At 35.8% G+C, this 14,134-nt stretch overlaps 1 protein-coding gene across 21 annotated transcripts in view; it reads left to right on the forward strand.

Moving 5' to 3' along the window:
- Bnc2 (basonuclin zinc finger protein 2) overlaps positions 1-14,134 on the forward strand; it is a 420,512-nt gene that overhangs the window by 215,310 nt on the left and 191,068 nt on the right. Inside the window, exons 1-2 of one of the 21 annotated variants that reach the window (XM_074051782.1) lie at positions 4,231-11,858; positions 13,867-14,128. The exons of the other annotated variants lie outside the window; for them this stretch is intronic. The gene's annotated coding sequence lies outside the window, so the exon portion shown is untranslated. Of the gene's footprint in view, positions 1-4,230; positions 11,859-13,866; positions 14,129-14,134 lie in introns of those variants that run through there. 21 annotated transcript variants of the gene reach the window in all.

A 14,134-nucleotide genomic window follows, 5' to 3' on the forward strand; every position in this document is an offset into this window, starting at 1 on the left:
GATTTGCCAAAAAATAAGTAAATAAAAAGGAAAGAAAATGTAAAAGTAACCCAGAAATTCATCATTTTCTTTCATTGTTTTCTTATTGTTCTTTGAATATGGAATCTGGTACTGCATTCCTCTTTCAGCCATACTTCTCTGTAGACATTAAATAGAAGTCTTCATCTAAATTTTGTACCTTCCCAGACAAGAAAATACATTTTATGTCAGTAGCTTTTCTTTCGTACACATTTCTGCAGCATTATGATTTTGTGACCAACACCCATAATTTAAATTTTAAAGTTTGTTCTTGGGTGTGCTATTTTACTCGTAACAGTCTCCACATCCTAAAATTCTGGACCACATTCCTAAGATTATTTTGCCATTTACTTTGTATAATTTTCAAGTAACACTGCATCTGAAGTTTGAATTGTTCCCAGTCTCTGAACATTGATAAACAAATTAAACCCAATGCTAATAGTGTATCGTCTCTTCTGCTGTCCGTTTAGTCCTTTTAATTCTTACTCCTCAACCTCTCTTGTCATGTGAACATCTGTATGAAGTTGTTAATCATCTTTTAAATAAGGGAATTTACTTTTTCCTTATACTGAAGAAATTCATTTTCAAAACTGATTGTGGCATTTAGGTTCTTAAACTTTAAAAAGGTCTTGTGATTTACCTGCCGAGTTTATTGTAAGAGTGTATCTAGAAATATATTTAGCTTGTTTAGGTCTCCAAGTCTTGACAGAGAAATCTGTGTCATAGAATTGTCCTTCCAAACTTAAAATATATGACTTCAAATAAAGTCTTAGGCATACATGCAAAACTGTACTATTAATTCAGTTTCAGTTTTTATCATTTTTTTGATTCTTTCTAGTAAAACAGTATATCTTTGTAAGAGTTTGACAGAAAGATCATGCTTATAAAAACAGAAAAATGCTTGATGTTATCAAAATACTCAAGAGGTATTATAAAATATGAAATGAAAGTATTTAGAGCTTGTGGTACATTGACTAATAAATTTTACATATTAGAGACCACAGAAAAAAGACATAAAATTATAAAGCAAATAAACAAAATTAATTAGAAACTTCCACAAAAAAGTGTGTTTATGCAGAAGCATTGTTCTCTACTAATGTCCAGAATAATTTCTGGATCAAGGTAATTTATAGTGGTGCCTTTCAAAGAGCCCAATTATCTTGTAAGTAATACAACATGAAATAAAATTAATCCCTTTTTAACAGCAATGAGAAACTTCCAAAGCCTTGGCTTCATAAACGAAATATCTGAACAGAAAATTGCTGAAATAGCTCAGCACAAGAAGAGCATGGAGAAACAGCTCCAGCTACTCCAAGTTAGTGTTTGTTATTAAGCATTAGTTGCTGTGAAAAATATGGTTTCCACATGGGGTGTGCTATATGAAATTTATACAAACCACGTTAGTAATAGATTCTATCAAGTGGTACTAAACAAGCTATAACTTCCATAATGGAATATGGAAGGAAATTGCTAGTGTTACTGGGTTGAATTAAAAGACCTTTTTAGCATGTGCTCCTTCCCCTCTACAGTGCATGCTTCTGCTTGGGTCTAGACTCTTTGTGTTTAAGAATGAGACATTTGAAGATCTAATTATGGGATAATTTTGGTGACTATGTGGCAACAATTCTTTGAGGTTAGAATTTGGGGTTTACTACTCTTCTTACGATAATTATATTTAGTTTGCCTATTTATCACTGGACAGGTATCCAGATTTTATATGACTAATGATGACAAATGTATTTGAGGAAATTGGGAAAATAATATAAGCTGATGGTGATACCCTAAGATAAAAATGTTTTAAATAGAAGGAAAGCTAAAGCAAGGTCAGGACTGCATAGGAAAGGAATAACTATACTGCAGAAAAAAATGAGATGACATTTGCAAAAGAAAAAAACTGCTATTTCTACAGTGCACTAAAGTCCACAGTTTGCACAGTGGGTAAGCTGGAATTGAAGACTATTATTCATGTAAATAGTCCTAACAGAACACAAAATGAGTAAAGTCTTACTGAACACAAAATCTGGTTAGGGAACGAACACTAGTTAGAAATCATTGTGTTAGCTGTTAAGCAAGCACTTTCAAGTAGATTGTGACACTTTATCCCTTGCTAAATAACCTATGGCATCATTTTATCATCTGATCAAAAATAATTTTAATATATTTGACACCTAATGAAATTCTACCTGCAATTCTTGATCTTGGGATATATGTTTGATAATTTAGAACAGATTAAATGAAGAATGTTCTTTGAATGTTCATTTACCATTAAGTGTTTACTTTGTCAGATGGATCTTTTTACAGCCATCACACAAATAAATATACTTTGGATTAGAATTTGGGGTTTACTTCTCTAAATTCTATATAATTTGGGATTATAAACTACTGTCTACTTGGATCTATATAGGAAACATTGTTATGGTGTTATGATACACTGCATTTTAGAATTCTATAGAAATTATGTAGATGAAAATGAATATGGAAAATATCTGACAACATAGTGACATATAAAACTTTCGAATGGTTTTAATTGATAGGAAACTGAATATATGGTACAGTAATAAGTCCACAGTACAGCTGGGAAAAATAAGTTATTTCATATAATTACTGGCAACGGAATCCCCACAGTTAGAATTTTTTAAATATTCTTGAGTAGAAAAGAAAGTGAGATTTTAGTTCACAAGGCATTAGGTTCAGAGTAGCCATAATGAAGTTTAGCTTGAGCAAAAATAATAGAGTGTTAATCTGTTGTCTTTCTAGCTAAATCTCAATAATACTTGCATACATTTGGTCTTGTTTATCCATGAACTTGGACAGAACCAGAACCTTAGGCTCCCAATTTTGTTCTTTGGTACAGGGCCATCATGTTTCAGAAGAGATTTTTGCCTTCTCTTCTTAGATGTCTAAACAATGGCAATAATCTATAACTAACTGCTATTCGTTATGTTGCAGAGGCAAATTGCGCAGAAAATTATGGATAATTTTTAAAAGATGAAATACAGGTGGCTCATCTAAAACAGACTCCAATTAAAACCACATTGTATTAAATAGAGCCTGTTTTAGATAGGCTCCTCTTCATGAATGAAGCAACAATTTTAGGTCTAATAGCTGGTATCTGGATTTTAATATGATCAGTTCTCATGCTTCAGGGCCCTAATATTACCAGCTGGTATTAAGAAACCTACCCTCCTATAAAATTCAATTACAGTGTTTTCCCCAAGAGTATTGCATTAGGACTTATTGAGAAAGTGGTTTTTATGAGGGTATAGATTTTGCATAAATGTTGGGGCTAAAATTTGTTGTCAAAACTTGCATTGTGCTATTGTGTATGTACTCTTATCATGTATCCATTAAATTAGGCCTTGGGATGGTATCTCTAGGATAGGGCAGTAGGTCTCCAATGTAGTGGGTGTGCAAAGGTATGGGCTAGACTTAAATGTACACTGTTGTGGCTTATATGAAATAGTCATAGGTATTACCTCATCAAGATAATAATTTATCTAAGTTTTGTTTGGCCCAATATTGTAATAATTAACAGTGCTTTGATAAAATATTTTCTTTAAATGATGATTTTTATCAATTTAACACAATTTGACCCAATAAAATGATTTGGAAACATTGTGTCTTTACATACGCAGATTTTTCTTCTTCTTTTCTGTTTTTTTTTTTTTTTTTTAAATCTAGTTTTGGTTTCCAGGCTCTGTAAAAAGCATACAAAGGATATACCAGAAAGAAATTATTATTTAATATGAGGAATCCACACAAACAAGCTTCTGCAGGGGTCAGGGGAGCAAGACTGTTTTTTCTTGAGTTCTTCGTTTCTAAAACAGCACATAGAATGTGTTTAGCATATACTTTTTGAAGTAAAAGTGAAGGTAAAAGAAACGAGGAATTAGCATTTGCCCATCACCTAGGAGATGAAGATGAGAAGGGGGCGGTCTTAACTCAGGTAGAAAGTGAGGCTGTGGAGCTTGAGCAGTTATTACTGTTTAATTAGATGCAAGGGGACTTGAGGGTCTTTAAAGGGACAAAGAAGACAAGACCTCTGTGACTGGACAGCGTACTGATCACCTTGTGGCTCCCCACTGCTTCTGTGCTGTGTCTCATCACGGAGCTTTCTCCCTGTTGTTTCCTCTTGTCCCTGATCCTAATTTTGCTTGGTTGACTACTAAACATGTTTTTAAGCTTCAGTTTTTTTCAAAGCCCCAGGTGAGTCACTATCCTTATTTACCTGGAATTCTCTTCGTGCATTTCTGCTACTATCCATCTACACAGTAGGTTAGCATGATTTCTCTTTTCTCCTGCAGGTAATTACTTTTCATGGTGACATAAATGGTTTTTTATGTCAAGAGGCTCACAATAGCCTAGCTTTATATTTGTTCAACCCTTGGTAATCAGTTAATAAGTATTTGCCAGATGAGTGTTAACACTTTCTCAAAAGTGGTCCAATGAAAACTTTTGGATTCTTCTTTCACAGTAAATCCTCTCAATTACTGGATGTGATTCTAAGTCCCTTATTACGAGAATACAATTATTAATCTAGTTACTTCTGCCATGTTTCAACCTGGATATGCATACTTAAACAAATTTGCTCTGTTGCATTCATCCTATTATATCCAAGGTCCCTGGATGTGTTCTGCAGGGCAGCTGCTGTGTTTTGGGGTGAAGGGATGGTGATTAAGTTGTGGATATGGGTTTTTATTTTATGGGAGTGCTTTGGCAATTAGAAGTGCTATTTAAAGGTATTATTTTTATTACTAAGGTGAAGATTTAGATCTATGGTTCATTAATTATGTAAACTTTGAATTAACAAAGACTATTTTGTAGCTTAAATTATGGAAGTATAGTCTTAGGAAACTGGGGGGCAGGGAGGAGGGTAAATAAATTTAGTACTTGTATTCAGATTTTACAAAGAGAACACATACATAAACCCTATAGTTTTCAAAGAAAAGTTCAAAGTAAAACAATTTTTGATTTTGAGGAAAGCTTCACATTTTTTACAAAACATGAGATTTTAAGCATAGCTGCTAGTAAGGACCAGAAATTTGATTTCTTAATAATCACATTTATCATATTATAAGGAAAGAATAAAAAAGTACATATTTTCCATTCATGTAATTTATAGATGTAAAATAAAGTTTAGAAAATGGAGTTTAACAACAGTAAAATCATAGCCAATAGTAGCTCTGTCACACAGGTGTTAATAATTTTAGGGTACTTCTGGTTTGTTTTTTTTCTTTTTCCTTTGTTCATTTTAAAAATAAAAAACGGGAATAATAATGTATATATTGCTTGGCAGAGTGGAAGCAACTTGCTAATTCATATATTGGATTATTTGCTTATCCATATATTTTGACCATGTTTCCCCTGTTAGGAAATATCTCTGACTTTTTAATGATTTCTTAATAATTTATCATAATTTTAGTTTAACTATATTAGTGTTTTCGATAGCTTTTATCAAGTCTATGAACCAATCTATGTTGTTTTAAAATCACATATCTATTTCCTTATCATGGTGCTGTTGTTTAATCTATGTCTTAGATGAGTATTTGAAGCCTGTTTCTTCAAGCTTGAGTAAGTGTTCATCATTTGCCCTTCCTCCATTGCTGTTGATGTTCTTAATCTGCCTTTCTTTGTGACTGGATCTAACCATTTGGATGGATGTGATAAACACTAGGCTTTGGCCAGCCCAGCCCTGAACTCCCACAGACACAAACACCAAAATTCACTCAGGAGGAATTTAAACCTCAGGGGCCCAGGTCTCTCTAATTAGTGTAGTGAATCTTCTGACCATTCTTGGAGTGTTGTGCTGATGATAGCTTCATTCAAAACAAAAATTATTCTTAGAACTGTGGTATAAACAGAAAGAAAAGATGTGGTGTTATTATGACTTTTGGATTAGATTACTGCTGAATGAAGCATCTTTTCTACATTTGTGTTTGCGAATTAAGTGATAAAGGTAAACATCAAAGGCAAAACCTTTCCTGTTCTTACATTTGACTTCCCTGTATTTAAAACACTTGGAAACAACTAATTTCACCATTATTAATTTTTTCTGGTTGAGACTTTGGAAGAGTGAAGAACAGTATCCCCTAGGTATTTGTTTTTCTCAGAGCAAGCCTACAGGGGTACTTAGGCTACATAAAAGCTACTGATCACTTAATGATGTTGATAGAACTTCATTAGTTATTGCCTTCACATACTACAGATGTTAAAAAAAAAAACTCTGCCATTTCCACTTAATATCCAGATTAATGTTGCTGGGCTTTTCTTTCCCTTTAACATCAGTGTTTACTCACTTGAATGTTCTTGCACAGAAAGCAAAAGTGCATTTGTGTAAAAATATCTGGGGCTTGCCAGGGAACCTTTTCAGAATGCTCTGTGGTTACAAATGAAGCTTATTGTACAAATGGCAAGTTTAAATCACAGAAATTTTTTTGTAGTAGTTCATGGCACAAGTTGATAATCTACGAATTGTTCCGTGTGTGTGTGGGGGGGGAGGTGGTTTGCACGCCTTGGCCTGTCTATAAGTAGCTGAGTCTGGTGGTGTTCCTTTTCCCACCCCTCACCTCATTTATTTAGATCCATGTGTATGTAGCACCTTTTGCCCAAGACAGGCCCCAAAAGATGCACATGAAGGATGGTTGTGGGAGAGATGTAGAATGCTGTAGGAGTCTACTTGACAAAGGACAATGTTTTCTTAAAACTTCAGGTTTTTAAATTTGTGGGACTTTCTCCCTATCTCTGTAATTTTTGAAACTTTCTCTAAACAAGATGGCTGGCACATTCTGAGGACAGAGCAGAGACATAGAACAGAGACAAAGCCGCCCTGAAAAGGCAGACACACTTATATTGCTTGTGGTTTTTCAATACAGCTGCTTTCAAATGGGCTGGCTTGTTTGGTGCTGGTTCCACTGCCAGAGCAAGACTGTCACACAGCTGGTAGTACTTACTGTACTTGCGGAAAAGTATGTGATTCATTAGTTGGAACCGTATGTTTTTCACCAGTTCTGGTCATGTTTTTGTTAGGATGTGGTAAAAACATAAGCAGGGGGTGAAGGGACAATGGGGGCATGTGACTTGTTAAGGATTGGCCCCAACCCATTATTAGCTAAATTGTACACCATAAAATGTCCTCTGTACCTCATAAGACAAATGACTTAATTTTTTATTCTTCAGTTGAGGTCATTTAGTCATAAGTAGTAAAAATTATCAACACTGAGCTCTTTTTGTCTTTTTCCTTTCTGTAAAGTATTATGATCCGTTTAAACCCCAAATTATAATATGAAGAGAAGTCATGCAAGTAAAAGACATTAATTTGCTGAAAAATGCCCATGACGGGTGAAGAACTTTTAACTGGAGTGAACTCTCGCTACTGATAAAATATGAGTGTGGTATTACAGCTAATAAGAACCACTTCTAATGCCACAGGGTATGCAGAGAACAATAAATGGGAGTTTCTTTGTCTACACATGATCAAGCAGACTCAAGTTGTGTGGCTGGATGTGTGAGAGACAAGCTTTGCAAGTGATTTTGGGGCTATTGATGGGCTTGCATCAGGGTATGTGAAATGGTTAACCGTAGAATTGTACAGAACTGCTGGTGTAAACTGCATTGAACGTTGGCCTGTGAATATTTCACACCTGCACAGGCCTCAACCACATTCTTTGGAGAATCGATGCCACTGAGGCTCTGTTAACATAGGTATTTGCTTTAATATTTGCTTTCCCCTGCTTCATTCAGGCACTGTGAGTGCTGCACCTTTGTCCCCACTCTCATAACCTACTTGATAGGTGGCATTTTTGGAGTCTTTCTAGGTAAAATATTGGTAGATTATGCCTCTGACCTCTGACTCTTGTTTTTCAACTGTTTCCTTTTGGAGTTCTGCACCATTCATGTCTTACCACATAAGCTCCTGCAGTTGCTGCAGTCTGCAGAATTAGAACCAGGTCTGTCTCTGACAATTAGCTCAACTGGCTGCAGCATAAATAAAGGAATGCGCTCAGGGGCTGTAGTCTGTGACACGGTTTAACAGAGCGTAAAAAGGTGCATCTGTTCCGTGCCCAGATTCAGTCGCCTCACTGTCACTGGGAAGTTATCGACATGGAGACATGCCTGTGCTGTTGGTAAACAGCGGCAGGTATTAAATTAATGGGGCTGTGAGCGTGCAAAAGTGCTGCTTTGTTAAAAGCCCTGCTCTTAGCTCACTGCTGGGTCACAAGCAGCCACTAGAGTCTCTATTAAGAAGACTCATAGCACCGAATACTTCAGCATTCTGTCCTCACTTGTAGAAGGGACCATTGACCTCTGAGAGCCTGATTAGGGAGGGAGGGGGAAGGAGAAAAGAAACCAAAGGAAGGTGTCTGTGCAAGTGTTTGCCTTTTAGAGTTGGTGAGCTGTGCCAGACAGCAGAGAACAAACACTCAGCACCCAAGAGCCAGGTTGTAGTATAAATTGGGCTAAGGAATCCAGTAACAAATGGAGCCAGCATTTTGTTTTTGTTGGTTTGTTTTTCTGGCTTTTCTGCCTTTCTTTCCTCATGGCTGCTGTTTGATTTTGAGGTCTCAAATAATGATAGAATAACTCTGTGGTCAAAGTTTCTCTCTGTCTACCTGTGTGGCGCAGGCAACAAACAGCCTAGAATGTACTTGTGGGTGATACAATTAGACTTTTGTTAGGTTCTTGAAGTTCTTCGTATTCAGTATTTTTCTTAGAAAAAGCACATTTTGAAAGCTTTTTGTTTCCATGTAGCAATATAATGGTTTTTATAGCTGGTTTACCCTCCAGCCTCAGGAATGCTTTACCAGGGTTCATGTGTAGTTGTATGTATTGACATCCTGAACTCTTCTTTTTTTGTCATGGTCTCACACCCTCTTTGAGCAATCTGCCTAAGATATACCAAGGTTTGTAGGCAAACACAAGATAATTTTCAGTATACACATCTGTGCTGAAGAGGCGGGTATTTAGGAAGGTTTCTTGCTCCCTAACTCATGCTCCTTATCCATTAGAAGATGATGTAACTGTAATGGTGTCTCCCCCGACTTGTTTGAAGCAAAACTGATTCTAGTCAGCTGGACTCGAATGTGAATGACCAGAAGGTGCTGTGCATTCTCCACTGTATCTGAAGAGCTCACCTTGGACTCTCTCTTGGCTGCTGAGGCCCTTTGGTCCTCATGATGGAGATCTTACAGCTGCACCTGCATTCCTGCTGTCCAGAGCCATCTTTTTTTTGCAAGCTGTCTTCATACAGTGATATCTGGGTGGAGGAGTGGGATGTACGGAGTGTAGTGAGGGTGGAGGGGAGCATCCTTTCTCATTGTTTGCTTAGGGGAGAAGCCTAGACGGGAAAGTATCCCACTATCTGGAGAGTTAGTGATGCCTGAGACTCTCTTTATCTTTGCAACATCTTTGCTGTATGCAGTTTAATAAGCCAGCTGTGCAGTTTTTAAAAAGCCAGTGGATTCCATTTTTCATTTGTGTGCCCCTCTTTTCGTTCTGAGCTTTCACTCCCTATTTCCTTATTTCCCCCCTTTCTCTTTTCTTTTCTCAGGGGAGTTCCCTGAGTAGCAAGACTGAAAAAGAGCTGAGGTTTATGTTAGAAGAAATTAAGGTTAATGATCATTGGCTCATTTTCATATTCTGTGGGTGTGGATGGAGGAGTAATCAGTGCAGGTGGCCCTGCCAGTTGGGAGTTTTTCTTTGTCATCAAGAATATAAGGAGAGTGCAGGGATTGAATTACCACAACTATTTCAGGACTAAACATATTTCATTTCCCGATTGGGTCTGGTTTAAGGACACAAAGCTGACATTAATTTTATCCAAAGAAAGCACAGCAATTTTTTTTTGTTTTATAATTTGACTGAATGCATAGGGTAGATGCATGTTCAAATTTAATTCTAGTATAATCTTACAAATAATTCTCTGAAAAGCAAAGGGGTTTTGATTCAGTTTGACAGTTTATGTTTCTGTGCCCAATTACCACTTAGTTATTGAATGTTAAAGAGCCGCTTTCTAAAATGTGCTCTCTGACTGCACCAATTGGCTTCCCAGCTGCCTGCTATTACATGTGAGGTGCTCCCTTCTAACTTTTTAAAGGATGTACACATTTGAAGTAGTTATGTTTAGCTAGCAAAGGAAGTGGGGGATTTGGTTAGGAAGTGCTTGCTGGCCTTGAAAAACTATCTTGTGTGCATTCTAATTTCAGCCACATGAACCATTCTTTAAAGAAATATTTGTTGGATTTTAAAATAAAAACAATTTAAATGCCCAGATAAACTAGGAAAATAACCTTGACTAAAAAAAATATGACTTCCCTTTGGAAGCATTTCATAAAGTTTCTGTGTGTTTTTAATACCACTGATGTAACTTTCTGCAAGTATTCTATTCAGTACATGGAAGAGGAAGATTTAAAAGTTGACCAGAGACAATAAAAGGAATCTAGAAGAGTGTCAACACTTGCCATGCATGACCAGTTTTGCTTTTTTAGCAGAATGCAGCAGGCTGCTCAAGTGACCTGGTCTGTTTGTAAGGCACAAGGTTTATTTGGCTGTGACAATGTGAGTATAATATTAATGAGACTGATGTAAAATTAACTTTTTATGTTGTGTGGGCACTTTTTTCTGTTCCCTACCTTTAAAATTACAGATATTTCTTTGTGCATCTGGCTAGTTCTTGTGCCATAGTGAACATTTCTATAACTTTGTTTAGATTAAAAACATTCGTCATGATGAGGTGGTTAGGCAAGTACAAGTGAGGTGGACTTTTCTTTTCATAGCCCTGTGGTATGAGTCCTCATGCAGCTGAATATTCATTGTATGGCCATTAATATAAATACTTTTTATTAATAACACATGAAGAGACCATTCCCAAGCATTCAAAGGGCAAGAATATTTTAGTGGTTTCTGGAAGCTCCATATAAAGAAACAAGATTTTTTTTTTAAATGGTAGTTTTAAGAAAATTTCAAAGTAGCACTTTAAAATATTAAAAAAAAAAAAGAAATTTGGTGTATTCTAAGAAATTGTTGTTGGGGACATGGCTCAAGTGACAGAGTGTCTGCCTAGCAAGCTCAAGACCCTGAGTTCAAACCCCTGTATAGCAAAACAAACAAACAAAACAAAACAAATAATAAAAAAAACTTGACCAGGTTAAAACTTAATATTGAATGAAGTGGTCTTTTGAGAGTTATATGATTTCCATTTTTAACATTTAAGAAAATCATATTTTTTGTTTGAAGAAAAATTAAGCAACAAATATACCCAATAATCTTTTATCTAAGACAGCACCTCCTCTTGTTTTCTGCTTTGCTTTTTACTGAATCCTTTCATCATGTTTACTATTGATAGACCTCAAAGTGGCCTCACTGGGTTTTCTCAGAGGTTTTTGTTTTTTTTTAACAAGACACTTTCACATTCTGATCTACATTATCTGATACTAATCAAGAAATAAGCACTGTGAATTAATTCAGCTAGTAGTTAACTGTTAGACATTAGAAATATTTATAAAAGCAAATATTTTAAACTAATGTTTTACTTGTATGTAGGTGAGAGTCTTAAAATCAGCTGTAAGTTCAGACTGTAAAGTTGAAATTTTAAAATCGTCTGTTGAAATAGTCTCCAAAGTGAGATTGCATAAGCCATTCTCATGTCTTTCTATGCAGACTTCTTAGCATTGACAACATTGTTCTATCCTTTATTTGCTTCTGTCTGTTAGTTATCTTGAGTTTTATCTTTAATTTTTTTCAGGTGTTTCTCCCTTTGAATACATAGACTATCACAGAATTCATTGATTGCTATTTTTTACTAACTGTACATTATAAACTCAACATTCCAGGAAATAGACCAGGTTGGTATCATTTGCCCTCTCTCTCCCAGTTGCTAATTCCTGGGACTTTTATGCTGCACTTTCAATTTCTTGTGCCTGATCTGACTACTCTTTTTACCTCCTTTTCTGCAATATATATACATAAATAAGGTGTGTGTGTGTGTTTTACATACACAATAACACACTGCAATAAGGCTTTCACTGAGCCAGGATGTGTGGTTTAGTTTCACCATCATTCTGGTAAGACTACATATATTAAACAGATACTGGATTTCTGTGCTGTGTTTATTCTCCTCCTCCTGTTTTCCATTTCCTTTCTCTGAATCAGGCTGCAAACTTACTCAAATCTTCAATATAATCTATGAAACAAAATCTTCATTCCTATCAGAAAACCTAGAGATTGAAGTTGCTCTTGGTTCCTTAACAGTAAAGAAATAATAATGTATAATTAAGCATCCAAATTATCATCTGAAATTGTTGTTCCTGAGGTACTTCATCTTTAGCCCTTTTATAATCTCATAACCCTTCCAGTTAGTGTGAGTGGTAGAAGCAACAGGTCCCTAAAAATACCTCTTTTTGGGGCTGGCCACTCAAGAACTATATGAAGAGGTATTTTACGAATTATCACAAAGTTAGGAATAACTGGTGCAACCTGTGTAGCAATTGGTGTCAAAACTTGTGTCTTCAAGAGGGAATAGCCACATTGTGTCTTATAACTTAAGATATACTACCTTTGATTAGTGATGGAGCCACCAAGACTTTTGTGAGGTTTGGTAGATTGTATTTGCCTTGGTAACCTTACCAAGTATAGTGTACTGTAATCAAGTACATCTGTGACAGTGAGCTTGAATTCACAAAAACAAACAAACAAACAAACAAAAACCCCAAAACGTACTACCTTGTTAACCCACTTCTATTCAGGGCATAGATTTTCTTTATGTATTATCTTGAGTTAGTCATCACTGATGGGACTCCTGTGATTGCTAAGTCTGTCTAGGTTAAAAACATTGTCCAAACCCCTCTGAAATTTTTAGTTATAAAGAGTCATCAGAGGGAGCAATAGATTCTTAGATTAATTCACTGGAAAATAAAACCTATCTTCCTGTTGTTTGTTTCACTGCTTCTGAAGAGAAGGCCCAAATGAAAATGGACCTTGGGTTTTAGAAAGTCTAAACAATAACTAGGTAAAAATTTCACAATTTTTGGAGCTGTAAAATTTGCAGTCTGTGTTCTTGATTTCTATCGCCTTGATAATGATAATGTCCAAAAGGCTATGAAAGAAGACTACAATTATACAACCAACAAGAAATTGAAATGGATGAGAATCTCAGTGTCTAGACTAGCACTGTCCAAGAGAAATAATAATGCGAGACACATAATAAAATAAAGAAAAACAGATGACATTCATTCTAATCTATTTAACTTATTTAAATACATTTAATGATAAAAATGAACATTTCATGTCAATAAAAAGATAAATGACATAATCAATATGAGTGTTTATTGAAATATTTTACATTCTTCTTTTCATATTGAGTATTTTAAAGTCCTGTGTGTATTTTACACTTATAGCACATTTCAATTACACTTATAGCACATTTCAATTTGGACTACCCACATTTCAAATATTCTTTATCCACACGTGGCTAGATAGCACAGATGTAGACACTGGTCCAGTATTCTTTACATCATAGCAGTACAATCATTTTTAAAGGGTCAACTTGGAGTTCCAAGTCCTTAGTTTTGTTAATTCAAGAGATTGAATGACTTTTATATTACCAGTGAAAAAGTAACTGAAACCTTGGGATAACGAGTCTTTGATAGAAGCATGTTTCTTCAGGAGTTATCTTTCTCATCAATGGTTTTGATTTTGGGAAACACTTAATAGTAAATATTTTCAAGTTATTTGTTGACTTTCTCCCTTCTTTACCCCTGGAAAGCCATGCTGTCTCAGTTTTGCTAACCACAGACACATTACAGGCAGTGTGGCGGGAGAAGATAATGTCTCTCTCTGATTCTCTTTTTGGAGGTTGAAGGCAATATACCTTGGCGCTGCCCTGGACTGAGACTGTCCACCATCTGTGTAAGGAATTCACAATCCCAGACAAAAGAAATTGGCAAAGTCTTCCCTCTGTCTGCTCTCCAGATCCTCAAGATAGCCATAAAACACCTGGACAAAATCAGCAGGTGATGGCAAGGGAAAGAGCGTGATCAGTCACAGGCGTTGTTGAATCCTTTGAACATTACTTATGGCCTGGACGCTGCTGTCACCAGGCACAGTTTGATCTTGGGTGAGT

The sequence above is a fragment of the Castor canadensis genome, chromosome 13, assembly GCF_047511655.1.
Source record: "Castor canadensis chromosome 13, mCasCan1.hap1v2, whole genome shotgun sequence".
In the NCBI taxonomy this organism is placed as follows: domain Eukaryota; kingdom Metazoa; phylum Chordata; class Mammalia; order Rodentia; family Castoridae; genus Castor; species Castor canadensis.